Genomic DNA, 18,665 nt, shown 5'->3' with positions numbered 1-18,665 from the left:
CTGAGAATATGCAGGGAATATTCTCAGTCTTTTGTTATCGGTTGAGTGTGATTTGTGACCCAGTATGTGGTCTATTCTGGAGAACGTTCCATGTGCGCTTGAGAAGAATGAGTATTCTGTTGTTTTAAGGTGGAATGTTCTGTATATATCTATGAGGTCCATCTGGTCCAATGTTTCATTCAATGCTCTTGTTTCTTTATGGATTTTCTGCTTCGATGATCTGTCTATTTCTGAGACAGGCATGTTAAGATCTCCTACTATTAATGTATTCATATCAATATGACTCTTAATTCATATCAATATGACTCTTAATTCATATCAATATGACTCTTAATCTTGATTAATAGTTTTCTTATGTAATTGGCTTCTTATGTAATTGGCTGCTCCCATATTGGGGGCATAGATATTTACAATTGTTAGATCATCTTGGTGGATTGTCCCTTTAAGAATTATGTAGTGTCCTTCTGTATCTCTGTCTACCGTCTTTAGTTTAAAATCTAATTTATCTGATATGAGAATTGCTACCCCGGCCTTCTTTAGAGTCCCATTGGCATGAAAGAGGCTTCTCCATCCCTTCACTTCCAGTCTGGGTGTATCTTTAGGTTCAAAATGGGTCTCTTAAAGACAACATATGGATAGGTCCTGTCGTTTTATCCAATCTGCAGCCCTGTGTCATTTTATGGGCACATTTAGGCCATTCACATTGAGAGTGACTATTGAGAGATACATTTTTATTGACATCGTGTTACCATTGAAGTCTTTCTTTCTGTCAATTGTCTCTATATTTCTGTTCAATGCAATTCTTAGGATTTTTCCTTGTTTATAGAACCCCCTTCATATTTTCTACAGTGTCAGCTTGGTGGTTGCATAGTCTTTTAAGCCTTGCCGGTCTTGGAAACTCTTTATCTCTCCATCCATTTTGAATGTCAGTCTTGCTAGATAAAGTATTCTTGGCTGCATGTTCTTCTCATTTATTGCCCTGAATATATCTTCCCATCCTTTCTGGCTTGCCAGGTCTCTGTGGACAGGTCTGACGTTATTCTAATGGGCTTTCTTCTGTACGTAAGGAGCTTCTTTTTCCTAGCGGCTTTCAAGAGACTGTATCTACAATTATTATTTCTCAGTTTTACTATCAGGTGCCTGGATGTTTTTTTGGAATCTATCCTGGGGGGAGACCGTTCTGCCTCTAGTACATGAACGCTGGGTCCATTCGCGAGATTGGGAAAATTTTCATGAAGTACTTGTTCCACTATATCTTCTAGACTTCCTACTTTCTCCTCCCCTTCAGGGATTCCAATAATTCTGATGTTGGAACTTTCCATTGCATCATTTATTTCCCTGATTCTGTTTTCATGACTTCTAAGCTGTGTGTTCCAGGCTTCCTCCTGATCCTTTCTCTCTAGCTGTTTGTCCTCCAGATCACTAATTCTATCTTCTGTCTCAGTTACCATAGCTTTTAGAGAATTTAGATTAGATTGGAACTCCTTGAGAGCATTGTGAACCTCATCCCTGGTGGCTTTCAGTTCTGCCCTAACATTGTGAACATCATCCCTGGTGGTTTTCAGTTCTGCCCTAATCAATTCCGTTTGGTCATCCGTGGCTTTCTCCAACCTAGCGATTGCCTCATAATTGTTAGCCTGAATTCTCTTTCTGACATATTGTCTATGTCGATAGCCATTAGCTCTGTTGCAGAAGGCCCATCCTCTGTATTTTTCTTCTATTGGGGATTTCTCTTCCTAATCATTTTGGTGAGAGACGACTGAATGGAAGTAGCTGGATATATCGACCGTGGTGCAGTCAAGGTGCACCCTCGAGCGCTTCTGAGCAATCAGGATTCCCCACCCAAACAAGAGAAAAAAGAAAAGAAAAAGAAGAAAGAGAGAGAGAGAGAGAGACAGGAAAATAAGGGAAGATAAGAGAGAAGATTCAGCCCAAATGGGGCCCAAGGTAAGATTTATGAAGTATACAAACAAAAACAGACAAACAAAAAGACTGATAAAAGTATATGACAAGAGAAAAAAATATATATATAAAAGCAAAAAAAGTAAGAACCTCGTCAAAATGAACCCCAAGTGTAATATTTATATACTATCAGGACAAACACAAAACACTGGCAGAAGAAAAAGATGGGAGCGTGGTTATACATTCTCAGTGTTGGTGAGGAAGGTCATTTTGATTCTTCCTGGATGTATCTTGATATCTTTGTTAAACGACTCAACTTTCCTAAGATAAAGGGGAATTAAAAATTGGTTTACCTATAGGGGTAGCATTGATTGGGGAAAGGAGGTTACCTTGAAGTTTAACTCTATATGAATATTAGAAAAAAAAAATAAAAAAGAAATAAACTAAACTAAACTAAAATTTAAAAAAATTAAAAAGAAGAGAAAAGCAAAAGAAAAACACAGGTATATGTATCAAAAATTTCAGGTTAAAGGTTATTATGGAATTTGATGTACTGGACATCTCACTGTGATGGTAAATAGGTTAAAAAATTATCTATGTAGAAAAAGAAAAAAAAATGAATCATAATAGTGGGAACGAGTTAAAAACAAACGTTGTATCTATGAAGTAGTGGTGGTTGTACTCTTGTAGTCCTTTTTTTTTTTTTTTCTTTCCTGGTTGGTTTTCTTGGGGAGGGGCCTCCCACGTGTGTTTTCAGTCAATGATTTTCCCTGAGTTAAGTCCCCTCCCCCCGCCTCAAGGCGTTGTGCTCTGAGGAAACCGGTTTTTTAGGCTTTTGTTCTCTGGAGGTTTTTATGTTTGTTCACTTCTTTTCTCTAGCCTTGACAGCTTTTGATGGTTTTTGGAGGTTTAGAAGAAAGCAAACTGCACCCCGACCTCCCTCTCGGAGAGAAGCCTCAGTCTGCTTCCCTGTGGGTGGGGCAGAGCCCATATAAATTCCCCCTTGGCCGCTGGCAGAACAGGTTCAGAGTCCTGGTCCCTGGGGACACAGGATCTCCTGCTTGTACGCAAAACCATGGCAGGGGCTGCTGTTTGAGCAGCTCCAGACCGCCAGAGAGGTTCCAAGCAGCGATCGCACACTGAGATTTTTCCGCTGGCCTGGGCTGGGAGTGCCTGGTCTTTCCGGGTCTAAGTGCACCAGGCTTGCGTGCACCTCTCTCAGGGCAGGGTGTGGGGTGTGCTCGTCTCAGGCTCTAGCATGGAGTGCGGGTCCAAGAGGACCAGGCTGGGTCTTTGTGCACCTCTCTCAGTGGAGGGTGTGGGGCGTGTGCTGATAGCACGGTTTGCATTCTTCCATCTGGCACGGCTCCCTGCCCCTCATGGGAGCCGGACTCCACACGTTCTCGGGCGTGGTGGTGGCTCAGGGACCAAGACCTTGTTTCTCCACCGTACTCTCTCTGGCTCAGCTCCAGGGAGGCTGTCCTGGGTCTGGGGACTTAAGCCCCTGTCCCTAGTTGCCCCGATTCCTACAATATCCCCACGCAATCCTTTGCTCTTTTTGGGTGCTTTCAACCAGACTCCAAGTTAATGCTGGTCCCCAGACGCAGGGCACTCTCGTACTGGGGTATTTCTTTCCAATCAGTTGCCTCTGGTGTCTCCCTCCCCCTTTTGTTTATCTTCATATATCAGTCCCACGTTCCCACTCCGTTTTACCTGCCCACTGGCCTCTTCTGCCCCTGTAGAGATCCAGACGTGTATATTTCTGATCTCATGCTGATTTCACAGGTGATCAGAGTTCTTTGCTAGGTAATCAGCTCACTTTAGGGTACAGGTTGAAACTGTGCCTCCTCCTACTTCCCCGCCATCTTGTCCTCTCCAGTAGACATATCCTGTTCATGTCTTCTGACCATTGTTTAACTGTATTTGCGGTGTGTGTGTGTGTGTGTATGTGTGTGTGTGTGTTTTGAGTTTTATAAGTTCTTCGTACATTTTGGGTACTAAACCTTTATCAGATATCTCATTTGCAAATATTTTTTCCCATTCCATAGGCTGCATTTTAGTTTTGTTAAAATCCTGTTCAAAGGATTTTATTTTGATGAAGTTCCCATAGTTTATTTTTGCTTTTGTTCTCATTCCTCAGGAGATAAATCTTATAAGAATTTGCAATGGTCATTGTCAACGAGGTTACTTCCTTTGTTCTCCTCTAGGATTTTATTGGTTTCCTGTCTCACATTTAAGTCTTCCATTCATTTTGAATTTTTGTGTATGGTGTAAAAAGTGGTCTAGCTTCATTCTTTTGAATGTAGTTACCAAGTTTTCCTAAAACCATTTATTGAAGAGATTCTCTTTTTGCCATTGGATATTTTCTCCTGCTTTGTCAAAGATTAATTGCCTATAAAGTTGTGGGTTCATTGCTCGGTTTTCTGTCCTGTTCCACTGACACACATGTCTCTTGTACCAGTACAATACCGTCTTGATCTCTACAGCTTTTTAATAGAAATTGTAGTCCAGAATTGTGATTCCTACAGCTTCATTTTTCTTTTTCAAGGTTACTTTGGCTAATTGGAGGTCTTTTGTGTTCCATACAAATTATAGGATTGTTCTAGCCCTGTGAAAAATGTTGTTGATATTTTGGTAGGAATTACCTTAAATGTGTGGATTGCTTTGGGGATTATAGATATTTTAACAGTATTTGTTCTTCCAATCCAGGAACATGGAATGCCTTTCCATTTCTTTATGTCATCTTCAATTTCTTTCATCAATGTTTTATAGGTTTCAATGTACAAATGTTTTATCACTTTTGTTTGATATGTTCCTGTTTATCTTATGATTTTGGGAATAATTATAAATGGGATTGATTCCTTGATTTCTCTTTCTGCAGCTTAATTATTGGTTTATACAAATGGAACAGATTTCTGTACACTGATTTTTATTTTGAGACTTTACTGAACTCATGTATCAGCTCTAGCAAAAATTTGGTGGAATATTTTGTGTTTTCTACATAAACCATCTTGTATTCTGCTAGTAATGAAAGCTTGAGATCTTCCTTGGTGATTTGGATGACTTTAGTTTTGTTGTTTTTGTTGTCTGAATGTGGTGGCTAGGTGTCACCTTTGCGAGGGAGGGATCCTGGTGATAGGAGCCAAAATGATGTGGGGACTATGGATTGATGAACACTAGAGGTCTTTATTTCTTACAATCATTTCTTTTATACCTTATACAAAATCCGATTATAAACAGGATATAGATTTATGTGCAGGGCGTGGGCTACATGTGAGATGAGATTTACAAGCAGGAAATCAAGTTTGACAAGGGAACAACCATGATTATATTTTAGCTTTATATGACAATATCTCTTAGTTTTAAGTAACAAGAGCAAGTTAAGGATTTTCCACCCTTATCAGATCTTCGTAAAGGAGGACATGAAAATGCTCCAGGGATCTTCCCATGTTTATTCCAGACATCCTCCCAGGAAGACTCTTGCCCTCCATATCCTGGATTTTTCTCACAGGATTCAACATGACCCCAGTCAATTTGGCGAGGATCTGGGTTGTGTGCCAACAGCTAGGACTTAACGGTACTATGTTAAATAATAGCGGTGAGAGTGGACATCCCTGTCTTGTTCCTGACTGTAAAGGAAAAGTTCTCAGTTTTCTCACATTGTGGGTTATATTAACTGTGGATTTTTCATATATGGGTATTATTATGTTGAAATATGTTCCCTCAACCCTACTTTGTTGAAGTTTTTTGTGGTTTTTTTTGTTTGTTTTTTTTTTAAATCATGAATGTATGTTATGCTTTGTCAAATTCATTTCTGTATCTAATGGAAAGACCTTAGGAGGTTATTATCCTTCCTTTTTTAAATGTATTTTATCACATTGATTGATTTGTGAATATCAAACCATATTTGCATCCTAGGAGTAAATCCCACTGGATAATATAGAATGGTTCTGTAAATGTTCTGTTTGATTCAGTTTTGGTAAAATTCGATTGAGAATTTTCACATCTATGTTTATCAGGAATATTTTCCTGTAGATATCTGTTTTAGTGGACCCTTTATCTGGTTTTGTATCAGAGTATTGCTGGCTTCATAGAATGAATTTGGAAGTTCTTGTTCCTTTCCAATTATTTGACCTGGTTTGAGAAGACTAGGTATTTATTCTTTAAATATTTGGTAAAACTTGCCTTGATGCTATCTGGCCCTAGATTTTTGTTTGTTGGGAGGTTTTTGTTTGTTTGTTTGATTGTTTGCTTGTTTGTTTTTTAAGAGAGAAACAAAGAAACAGACATTTTTAAAAAAGATTTTATTTATTTGACAGAGAGAGATCACAAGTAGGCAGAGAGACAAGCAGAGAGAGAGGAGGAAGCAGGTTCCCTGCTGAGCAGAGAGCCTGATGTGGAGCTCTATTCCAGGACCCTGGGATCATGACCTGAGCCAAAGTCAGAGGCTTTAACCCACTGAGCCACTCAGGTGCCCCGGGAGATTTTTTTAAAATTACTGATTCATTGTCTTTGCTGGTTATCAGTCTGTTGAAATTTTTAATTTCTTTATACTTCAGTTCCGGTCATTTTTGTTTGTTTGTTTTTGTGTGTTGGTTTTGTTTTTTGTTTTGTTTGTTTGCTTAGTTTTGTTCTTTTGTTTTTTTTTCCCGTCTAGAAATTTAAGTATTTCTTCCAAGTTGTCCAATTTGTTGGAATATAGTTTTTCATAATATCCTCTTATAATTGTATTTATGTAATGTTGGTTGTTATTTATCTGCTCTTACTTGTTATTTTACTTATTTGGGTCATTACTGTTTTGTTTTTGATAAGTGACCTAGTACATATGTGACCTATTCTTGAAAATGTCTGATGTGCGTTTGAAAAGAATGTGTATTCTGCTACTTTAGAAATGAAGCATATTTCTTTTTCATTTTCATTTTCTTTTTTCCTTAAAAAAGAAATGTATGTTCACACTGCAATATATGTATAAAATTCCTATGTATAAATAAATACACTGTAGAATATAGTATATAGTATATACTATATACTTTAAACTTATGCAATGTCACATACCAGTTATATTTCAATAAATCTGGAAAATTTTTTTAAAAATTGTGTAATTTAAGTCCTATATGTACGTCCACATTCTTTCCTCTGTTGAGCTTCAAATTACCAAGTGAAGTTACCATGAAATGATTGGCACAGTAAGTGAGATGAAACACATTTGTTAGGACACTCAGAGCACCTGGGGAAGAACCTAGATTTCACTCTTCATTTCATAAATGACATTTAATAAAAATGTTTATAGGAAGAAATTAACATAATAAAAGTCTACAGTAAAAAACAGTGATGATACTAATCAAATATTCAGAGTAGAACACCTTTGTAAAGAAGTCGTTTTTGATATTAAACTTTGAATTCTATGCCATTTCTAGCTTAATAGAGGAGCTATTTAAAATTTGGTGCATGTATAAAGCAAATTTCCTTCTCAGATATTCCTACATAGAATCTCATGGAGTCTTGAAGAATACTGAAGCAAAATTCATTTGATTTTGAATAGCTTGCTTTATTTACTTATTTATTTATTTTTTCAGTGTTCCAACATTTATTGTTTATTTTTTTAAAATTTTTTATTGTCTTATGTTAGTCACCATACATTGCATCATTAGTTTTTGATGTAGTGTTTTATGATTCATTGTGTAGCTCCACTGAATAGCTTTATTTTTTACAATGTTTACACTGATTACATCATTTTGAAGGTAAAGAGTGAACAGACCATATTAATCAAATTCAGATCTTTAGGTTGTCCTTTTCTAAGGAATTAGAGATATTAATTTTGTTCTCATTAAAAGCTTCTACCTGAATAATATCCTTTGTGGTGATACTGTACTTTTTTTTTTCAGCATAACAGTATTCACTGTTTTTTCACCACACCCAGTGCTCCATGCAATCTGTGCCCTCCCTAATACCCACCACATGGTTCCCCCAACCTCCCACCCCCCGCCCCTTCAAAACCCTCAGGTTGTTTTTCAGAGTCTGTAGTCTCTCATGGTTCACCTCCCCTTCCAATTTCCCTCAACTCCCTTCTCCTCTCCATCTCCCCTTGTCCTCTATATTATTTGTTATCCTCCACAAATAAGTGAAACCGTATGATACTTGACTCTCTCTGTTTGACTTATTTCACTCAGCATAATCTCTTCCAGTCCTGTACTTTTGATAGCTAATTTAAATATTATATCTCATTTTATTTGGGATTTTGCATGGTTTTGCCCACTGTATCTTTACTAAAATTCTTGAGAATATATTTTTATGAGCTTTATTTTTTTCTGAGATCATGCTCAAATATCATTACTTCATGTATTGGAAGTGAAGGCATTTCTGCTTGACACCATTGTGCATGATGGCTATATTGTTACCTGACACCACATGATCTTTTAAATAATCCAGAGTTCAGCAATTCACTTCCTTTCATCATTTTCCACTGGTTTCTTCTCCTTTTTCATGCTATGTGCACTCAGTTGGGATTCACATGAGCCTTCCCAGGTTCCACCATGAGGGATTGATTTTCTCTAGAAGTAGGCCTATAGCAATACATACACACTTATTATCAAACCCCATCCTGTCTCATGTGACCATAATTATGAAGAAAAACTTATAAGAAATATATAAAATATGACATATAAATATGAATATAAATTATACAAATACATATAAATTGTGTTCTATGTGCATATGTAAATAAATATAAAATAATATAAACATATACCTGCATATCTTAACTTGAATAATTTCAAATGATACGAGGTGATAAAGGCCACTATGGCCTTTGTATCTCTCTTTGTAATGGCCATTTTAAAATATGTGTTCTTTATCTCTGATGAACTAAATTCTTATGTAAGATCTACTTTGTGCAATGTTTTCGACCAGATGGAGGCAGCAAGTAGCATGGCTGGGGTGAATATATCATATTTTGTAAATAACAAATAAATGGAATATGCTGTTGGAATCAGATCTCAGAACTGTGCCTGCTCTTCTGCACCTAAAATAAGAGGGGAAATGTAAGATGTAATTTCAGTTAAAAATATTAAAATACTATGAACTATCCAAACAAGGAAGAGTTTCACTTCAGATTTTATATATCAATATCAAAAAAGATAAGATCATTAAGTACATGGGAAGTTTTTTATTTTATTTTCAAATCAAACACATAAAGACAAAAGGACAATAGTAGCTACTAAAAATAGTAGAAACTTAGAAACTTTTACATAAGGATTTTTCAATATCTACAAGAAGCACTTTCTATTGTAGCTGTTAGGAAGTTATGTATTTAACTTCTCATGTGTATTGATGATGAGCCAGTTACATTATGGTCATATTTATGATATCACTAGTAATCAGTTATTTAAGTACTTTATTATATGCTTTTAGGGAGTGGAAGAAGGAGGATGTGAAAGGGGAGTGAAATGAGAGTCGATTATAGCATCAAAATTTTTTTTAGTGATGGTTTGATTGATAAGTATATCTTTCTGCCAGAAAATTATTTGATAATGGAGGATTCAGAACATATATTCTGTCTTTCAAAGGTGAGTTAGGGTGTGTATGAACAAGAAAAGCCACAACAACAACAAGAACAGAGAACTTCTGTTTGAGAAGAAATAAAGCATTTGCATTACTCAATAGTTTGAATTCAAAGTGTGATGGCTTTGTTCCAATGGGCATATTTCACTAAAACTTCCCTGAGGTGGTTTCTCTAACTTGATAATCACTTGGCATCCCAGTGAGATTATTAAAATAGAGGCAAGTTAAAGTTATAGGGACTGAGCAAATAATTAAATTGTCTCTCATAGAACTTGGCAGGGGCGAGGCTGGAAAGCAATTTTGTTTTCTTTACTTAGTGACTGGGGGAGCTGGGATCCCTGACCCTTAAACCCCTGCACTGGATGTTCCAAGGGACTTGTTAGAAAGCTACAGTACAACAATTAAAAGTTGTAATTAAACAGAGGAAATGACAAGCATTGCCTGTGTAGTTTGTATTCCCAGAGAAGTTGAGCTTGTTAAACATCCCTTGGGGTTCTAAATCAGCTCTTCCTGGCATTCTGACAGTAATGAAGATCCACATTCACATAAGGTGAAATTGGCAATAGTGAAAACAAAGAGAAAGTTTGAGAAAAAAGTCTTAGGATTCTCCTGAGATCAGATGTACTTCTCAACTGGACTTATAGACCATTTGCTTATCATTAAACACATTGTGTCTGTGATGATAAGTGTATTGGGAGTGGGAGGACAATTGTGTATTCATCAATCTGAGGTCTTAGAAAAGCAAAATGAGCTTTCCTTGGTGGCTGTGGGCTCATTTAACCACTATGCAAATGCCTTATGAGGCTTTTGGACTTACAATGAGTAACACCAGAATAAATCAATCATTTCAAGGACGGACTCTTTTCCCTAATAATGCCACTTATTTCAGTATCTTGAAGACAACTCCAGATTCAGATATAGCTTATCTTAATATTTTGACTATGTCATAGAATTTATGGTAAAACTCCCACTGAGCTGAAAATATAAGTGGGTATTTTATTAGGTGTAGAACACATGATAAGCAATTTTCTCACTTTTCAAGAAGCTATTCCATAGTTCAGAAATTACTCACAAGTTTCACTTCATAAAATCCAAGAAGGGGGATGACAATATTCAAAACAACTAATAAATTGTATCAATTTCATAAAGATTTCAGTCAACCCAGTGAAAAATTAAAAAAATCATACAACAGACTGAATTAACTTATTTCAGTGAAAGTACTTCAGTTTCAGCCCTCATTTAAGGAAAAGTATTGATTGTCTTGGAGAACTTCCAAGATAAGTCATGTTCCATCAGTTTGTTTTCTACTACTTTGATGACTGTTCTCTGGCATGAAGTTACTTTTAGTATTTTCTGCTTAGTGTTTCACCTTCCCAGCTTCTTAAACTTATATATTTGTTTTTGAAACTGAAATGTTGTACATCTCCCAAAATCTTCCCATCCCCATTTTCTTCCTTGTTCTTATGTCAGAGTATTTCAATCCTAGGTATGTTTAAGATGATAACAGTATGATTATCATTAATATATGATGACATAACAAATGATAATATTTTAAATATTTAATTAATCATAATTTGGAAAATTGTAAAATTTCCCAGCATACTCTATGATGTTTAGTCTTTAGGTATCTTATTTAAGATTGTAAAGTCTTTAGATTTTTTAAATATCCATGACTTATAACTTTCATTCCCTCCGTATTATAACAACTTTTCATATTTCTTACTTTCTTTGTTACATGCTGGGCACATGTGTGATTATTGTCTTCTAATTAAATAAATAATTCTTTTGCTATGTTGAATTTGGGATGCAGTCAATTTATTTTATTTTATTTTTATTTCAATTAAATGTATTTCCAAGATTTTTGTTTTTTTTTTTTTATTTTTTTCTGCCACAACTATAGTACTGTGTCTTCATTATTATAATGGAAATAAAGTGAATTTTTTGGCTGTTTCTCGTGATGCACTTCCATAATAAATCCATAGAAAGTAATTTAGTCACCTCTTCATATATTTGTTTGCCATTCGACTACCCATTGTTGTGAATTTTCTAATCAACTGCTAATCTTTACTCTACATTCTTATGTGACATTGAGTGTTCGCCATATTTTGTTTACTCCTGGAATTAAATGCAATCCTCATAAATAATAAACAAACCATCTTTTATTAATAGCATATCTGTATTTGCAAGTGTATTGAGAGAAGTGCCACAATAGTATACTCACTAATATGAGATGGAAGAAAAGTGAAATGAGTCTTCTCGATGGATTTGGGTTGATTTTTTACACTTTTAAAAATAAAATTATTTTATTATTTTAAATTTTATTCTATTTTTTCAGTGTTCCAAGATTCATTGTTTATGTACCACAGTCAATGCTCCCTGCAAAAGTGCCCTCCTTAATACCCACCACCAGTCTCACCTAACTCCCTACCTCCTCCCCTCCAAAACCCTCAGTTTGTTTCTCAGAGTCCACAGTAATGAATACCACAAAAGGTACTGTGCACACCAGACAGTACATTTTATTATTATTTACACTTTTAAAATAAATTAAAAACATATCATCACCGCACATACAGGAAATGCACATCAGCATTGCATTCAAACCATGATCGTCTCTCCCCAACTTCCCCAGAAAGTTAAAACATCTTTAATTATGTTTTAGTCAGTCCCATATGTTTCTTTGTAATGATATCATAAATATTTGTATCTTCAAATATCTCTGTGCATCTATTTTGAGCTTTACATTTTTTTGAACATGAATAAAGGAAATCTCATTCAAAATGGTGTCCAGAAGCCATGAGAAGGGAGTTCTCATGCACTACCACTTATTGTAGGTTCATTCATTCGTTCATAGTTCAGCAAGAAGGAAAATTTCCTCTTGGTCGCGCAACAGCAAGCTGCCCCTGGCCTGCAGATAATGAGTTGATACTCTTTTGAATTATCATTTCCCTCCAATAATTTTTTTTCCAGAACAACCTGTTCTAACTTCTTCCTCTCCTCTATAAAAGGATGCTCTCCTTTGTTCTCTTGATTTTTCTATGACTTGCCATAGTTTGCATGTTCTCAATTGTAATACTTCTGGTATTACAGAAGATACTCATTTGCTACTAATTAACATTTGCTATTTAATTTTTAAGGTTGACAATTCAAAATATCATACTAAAACTGTTCTTCTGTCTTTCATTTTTCTCAATTGTTTTTGTCTTGGAGTTACATTATTGCAAGCAGTGATGGTTTATAACTGCTATGTAGTGTTACATTATTTCAACAACATATTCCTTTTTGTTCTCCAATTCTGTGGTATTATAAAAACAAGTTCAATGAGTGTATTTGGACAAGTCTTCCTGTGAAAGTAAGAGTTGCTTTAGGACAAACACCCAGGACAGAAATAAATGGATTTTAGAACCAGGTAATTCCTGATTATTTTCCAAAGTGATTGAGCAAATTTATACTCCTATCTTTAATGCATCAGACTTTGTATTTTGCTCCACAACAATATGAAAATCTGGTATATTTGCTCATTTAATTATTTGCCAAAAATGAGTGTGCAATACTATCTAATGGTTTTGTTTTCATTTCCATGATTATTAATTATACTCAGTATCATTTTATGGGTTTATTAGTCATCCATGATTTCTGTTAAGTTACCATCCATGCCTTTTGCATACATTTTTTTTCCCCTTGTGGGATGTTGTCTTCAGGGATTCCTAAACATTTTACATCTATTCACTTGCTGATTCACTCATGTATCTAACTGCTTAGGTGAACTTTCCAGTTGAATGGCTCTTATACATCTCTGATGTAACAAGATCAATCTTGTATCTTGATCCCCCATCCCATAGTTTTCCAGGCACATCCTTCCTCATTCCTATGGACGGCAGTGGCATCCTTCAATGCCTCAGGCCCAAAGATTTGGGGTCACCCAATTGTGCTCTGATCTGCTCACACTCTTGTGTCCCATCCACTGGGATTTCTATGGTCTCTACCTCCAAACTCATCCAGAATCAGTTGACTTCTCACCACCTCCACTGTAACTACCTTGCTCTGAGCCACATGTATCTCTCATATGGATTTCTGAAATGTTTGCTTAATCTCCCTACCTCTACCCATGACCCTCAGCAAACTACTCTCAACATAGTAGCTAAAATCAAACATGAAAGCCAGATTATAGCCTTTGCTTAATGGCTTTCCATTGACCTTGGAGCCAAATTCACAGTCCTTATGAAGTCTTCCAAGATTCTGCCAGTAATGTTTCTAGATATCTCTGACCTCATTTCTTACTGCACTAACCTCTTCTTCATGCCAACAAACTGACATCCATGCAGTTCTGGAACATACTGTCCACAGTCTTCTACCAAATGTGTATGGGAATAATTCTCTCCTTGCTTTCTAGTCTGTGCTCTAAAGTTACTATTCAAACAGGCCTAGATGAACTTCCCAATATTACCCTCATTATTTTTTATTGGTCTTAACTTTGCTACTTTTTCTTTTACCAAATCACCAATACTCTTCTAACATTCTGCATAATTTACTTACCTATTCTGTGTATATTTAGTGTCTGTTTTTCCCCCAATGCACATACACACACACTCAACCTAAAATATACTGTGCTCCTAAGCAGGGATTTTTGTTTGTGTTCTTCTTTTATAATCTTATTTTATTTAAATTCAATTAATTGACATATAGTGTATCATTAGTTTTAGATGCAGACTTTAGTTATTCATCAATCACATATAATACCTGGTGCTGATTCTATCACATGCTTTTCTTAATGCCCATCACATTTTCTTTATCTCCCTCCACTCCAGCAACCGTCAAATTGTTTTCTAAAGTTAAGGATATCTTATGTTTGTCTCCTTCTATGATTTAATCTCATTTTATTTTTCCCTCCCTTCCCCTATCATCCTTCATTTTGTTTCTTACATTATACATATGAAGTGATGTGATAATTATCTACTGCTGATTCACTTATTTCTCTTAGCATAATATACTCCAGTTCAATCAATGTAGCTGCAAAAGATAAGATTTCATCCATTTTGATGTCTGAGTAATATCTCCTTTGTATATATACCACATCTTCTTTATCCATTCTTCTGTTGATGGATGCCTGGGCTCTTTCCATAGTTTGGCTATTGTGTACACTGTTGTTCTGGAACATTGGGGAGCATGTACTCCTTTGAATCACTATGTTTGTATCCTTTGGATAAATACATTGTAGTGTAAATGCTGGGTCATATGGTAGTTCTATTTTTAACATTTTGAGAAACCTCCATGCTGTTTTATAGATTGGCTGTACCAGCTTGCATTCCCATTTCTGGGTTCCCCATTTCTGTTCTATTGATCTATGTGTCTGTTTCTGTGCCAGTACCATACTCTCTTGGTGATTACAGCTTGAAATCTGGTATTGTAACTCCACCAACTTTGGTTTTCTTTTTGAAATTGCTTTGGCATTTGTGTGTGTGTGGTTCCAAACAAATTTTAGATTTTTTCTCTAGTTTTGTGAAAAATGCTCTTGGTATTTTGATAGGGGTTGCATTAAATGTGTAGATTGCTTTCGGTAGTATGGATATTTTAACAGTATTTATTCTTCCAATCCAACAATGGAATGTCTTTCCATTTCTTTTTGACATTTTCAATTTCTTTTATTGATGTTTTATAGTTTTCAGAATACAGGTCTTTCAAGTTTTTGGTTAAGTTTATTCTTGATATCTTATTTTTTTGGTGCAGTTGTAAAAAGATTGTTTTCTTAATTTCTCTTTTGGCTACTCTATCATTGGTGTGTAGAAATACAACAGATTTCTGTATATTATCATTATATCCTGTGACTTTGCTGAATTAATTTATCACTTCTATTAGTTTTTAGTGGATTTTTATTATTATGCTTAATTAACCAGCATATAGTACATCATTGATTTTTTTTTAAATTAAAATTTTTATTTATTTTCAGCGTAAGAGTATTCATTGTTTTTTCACCACACCCAGTGCTCCATGCAATCTGTGCCCTCCCCAATACCCACCACCTGGTTCCCCCACCCTCCCACCCCCCGCCCCTTCAAAACCCTCAGGTTGTTTTTCAGAGTCCATAGTCTCTCATGGTTCACCTCCCCTTCCAATGTCCCTCAAATCCCTTCTCCTCTCTATCTACCCTTGTCCTCTATATTATTTGTTATGCTCCACCAATAAGTGAAACCATATGATACTTGACTTTCTCTGTTTGACTTATTTCACTCAGCATAATCTCTTCCAGTCCTGTCCATGTTGCTACAAAAGTTGGGTATTCGTCCTTTCTGATGGAGGCATAATACTCCATAGTGTATATGGACCACATCTTCCTTATCCATTCGTCCCTTGAAGGGCATCTTGGTTCTTTCCACAGTTTGGCGACCGTGGCCATTGCTGCTATAAACATTGGGGTACAGATGGCCCTTCTTTTCACTCCATCTGTATCTTTGGGGTAAATACCCAGCAGTGCAATTGCAGGGTCATAGGGAAGATCTATTTTTAATTTCCTGAGGAATCTCCATACTGTTCTCCAAAGTGGCTGCACCAGTTTGCATTCCCACCAACAGTGGAAGAGGGTTCCCCTTTCTCCACATCCTCTCCAACACACGTTGTTTCCTGTATTGCGAATTTTGGCCATTCTAACTGGTGGAAGGTGGTATCTCAATGTGGTTTTGATTTGAATCTCCCTGATGGCTAGTGATGATGAACATTTTTTCATGTGTCTGGTAGCCATTTGTATGTCTTCATTGGAGAAGTGTCTGTTCATATCTTCTGCCCATTTTTTAATATGATCATCTGTTTTGTGTGTGTTGAGTTTGAGGAGTTCTTTATAGATCCTGGATATCAACCTTTTATCTGTACTGTCATTTGCAAATATCTTCTCCCATTCCGTGGGTTGCCTCTTTGTTTTGATGACTGTTTCTTTTGCTATGCAGAAGCTTTTGATCTTGATGAAGTCCCAAAAGTTCATCTTTGCCTTTGTTTCCTTCACCTTTGGAGACATATCTTGAAAGAAGTTGCTGTGGCTGATATCAAAGAGGTTACTTCCTATGTTCTCCTCAAGGATTCTGATGGATTCCTGTCTCACATTGAGGTCTTTTATCCATTTCGAGTTTATCTTTGTGTACGGTGTAAGAGAATGGTCAAGTTTCATTCTTCTACATATAGCTGTCCAGTTTTCCCAGCACCATTTATTGAAGAGACTGTCTTTTTTCCACTGGATATTGCAGAAAGGCAAATTAGAGAATCGATTCCATTTACTATAGCACCAAAAACCATAAGATACCTCGGAATAAACCTAACCAAAGAGGTTAAAGATCTGTACTCGAGGAACTACAGAACACTCCTAAAAGAAATTGAAGAAGACACAAAAAGATGGAAGACCATTCCATGCTCTTGGATCGGAAGAATAAACATCGTTAAAATGTCTATACTGCCCAGAGCAATCTATACTTTTAATGCCATTCCGATCAAAATTCCACCAGTATTTTTCAAAGAACTGGAGCAAATAATCCTAAAATTTGTATGGAATCAGAAGAGACCCCGAATTGCTAAGGAAATGTTGAAAAACAAAAATAAAACTGGTGGCATCACGTTACCTGATTTCAAGCTTTACTACAAAGCTGCGATCACCAAGACAGCATGGTACTGGCATAAAAACAGACACATGGACCAGTGGAACAGATTAGAGAGCCTAGATATGGACCCTCAACTCTATGGTCAAATAATCTTTGACAAAACATCATTGATTTTTGAAGTAGTCCTCACTAATTCATTAGCGGCATATAACACCCAGTGCTCATCATCATATGTGCCTTCCTTAATACCTATCACCCAGTTACCACATCCCACACACCCCTCCATTCTGTAACCCTGTTTGGTTCTTGGAGTCTAGACACTCCTATGGTTTGTCTCCCTCTCTGATTTCTTCCCATTTAGTTTTCCCTCCCTTCCCCTGTGGTCCTTCGCACTATTCCTTATGCTCGTATGTGACTGAAATTATGATAATTTTCTTTCTCCGCTTGACTTATTTCACTTAGAATAATACCTTCCAGTTCTATCCATGTTGATGCAAATGGTAGGTATCCATCCTTTCTGATGGCTGAGTAATATTCCTTTGTATATATGAAACACATATACGTTTATTCACTCATCTGTTGAAGGGCATCTCAGCTCCTTCCACAATTTGGCTATCATGAACATTGCTACTATGTACACTGGGGTGCAAATATGCCTTCTTTTCACTATGTCTGTATCTTTAGGTTGAATACCTTGTAGTGCTATTTCTGGGTCATTAGGTAGCTCTATTTTTAACTTTTTGAGGAACTTTCTATACTGTTTTCCAGAGTAGCTGTACCACTTGCATTCCCACCAACAGTGTAAGAGGTTTCCCTTTCTCCACATCCTCATCATTTGTTATTCCAGACTTGTTAATTTTTGCCATTCTAAGTGGTGTAAGGTAATATCTCATTGTGGGTTTGGTTTATATTTTCCCGATGTCTAGCTATGTTTAATATTTTTTCATGTGTCTTTTAGCCATTTGTGTGTTTTTGGTGGATTCTTTAGGGTTTTCTATATATAATATCAGGTCATCTGCACATAGTAAACGTTTTGCTTTTTACTTATTGCTTTGGATGTCTTTTATTTTTGTTGTTGTCTAATTGTTGTGTCTAGAACTTCCAGTAGTATGTTGAATACGAATGATAAGATGGGAAATTCTTGTCTTTTTCTTGACCTTAAGGGAAATTTTCTCAGTTTTTCTCCATTGAATATGTTAGTTATAGGGTTTTCATATAAGGCCTTTATTGTGTTGAATTATGTTCCCTCTAAGCATACTATGTTGAGAATATTTATTGTCCAATGAGCGTTTTACTTGGTCTAATATTTTTTCCTTCATTTATTTAAATGATAATTTTTAAATACTCTGTTATTGATATGATGTGTCATATTAAATTTTTTGAAATTATTAAAGCACACTTGCATCCAGGGAATGGATTTCACTTTATCTTGGTGAATATTATTTATGTATTGTTGATTTGGTTTTCTAATATTTAATTGTGGATTTTTATATATCACTTCATCAGGAAAATTAGAGTGTAGGTCCCCTTTTTTGTGGTGTCTTTGTTTGGTATTGGTATCAGGGTAATGTTGATTTCATAGAATGGATTCAAAAGACTTTTTTTTCCTTCTCCAGTTTTTTGAAT

This window comes from Martes martes (genome assembly GCF_963455335.1).
Source record: "Martes martes genome assembly, chromosome: 5".
Classification (NCBI taxonomy): Eukaryota; Metazoa; Chordata; class Mammalia; order Carnivora; family Mustelidae; genus Martes; species Martes martes.
This window is presented reverse-complemented; position numbering follows the sequence as displayed.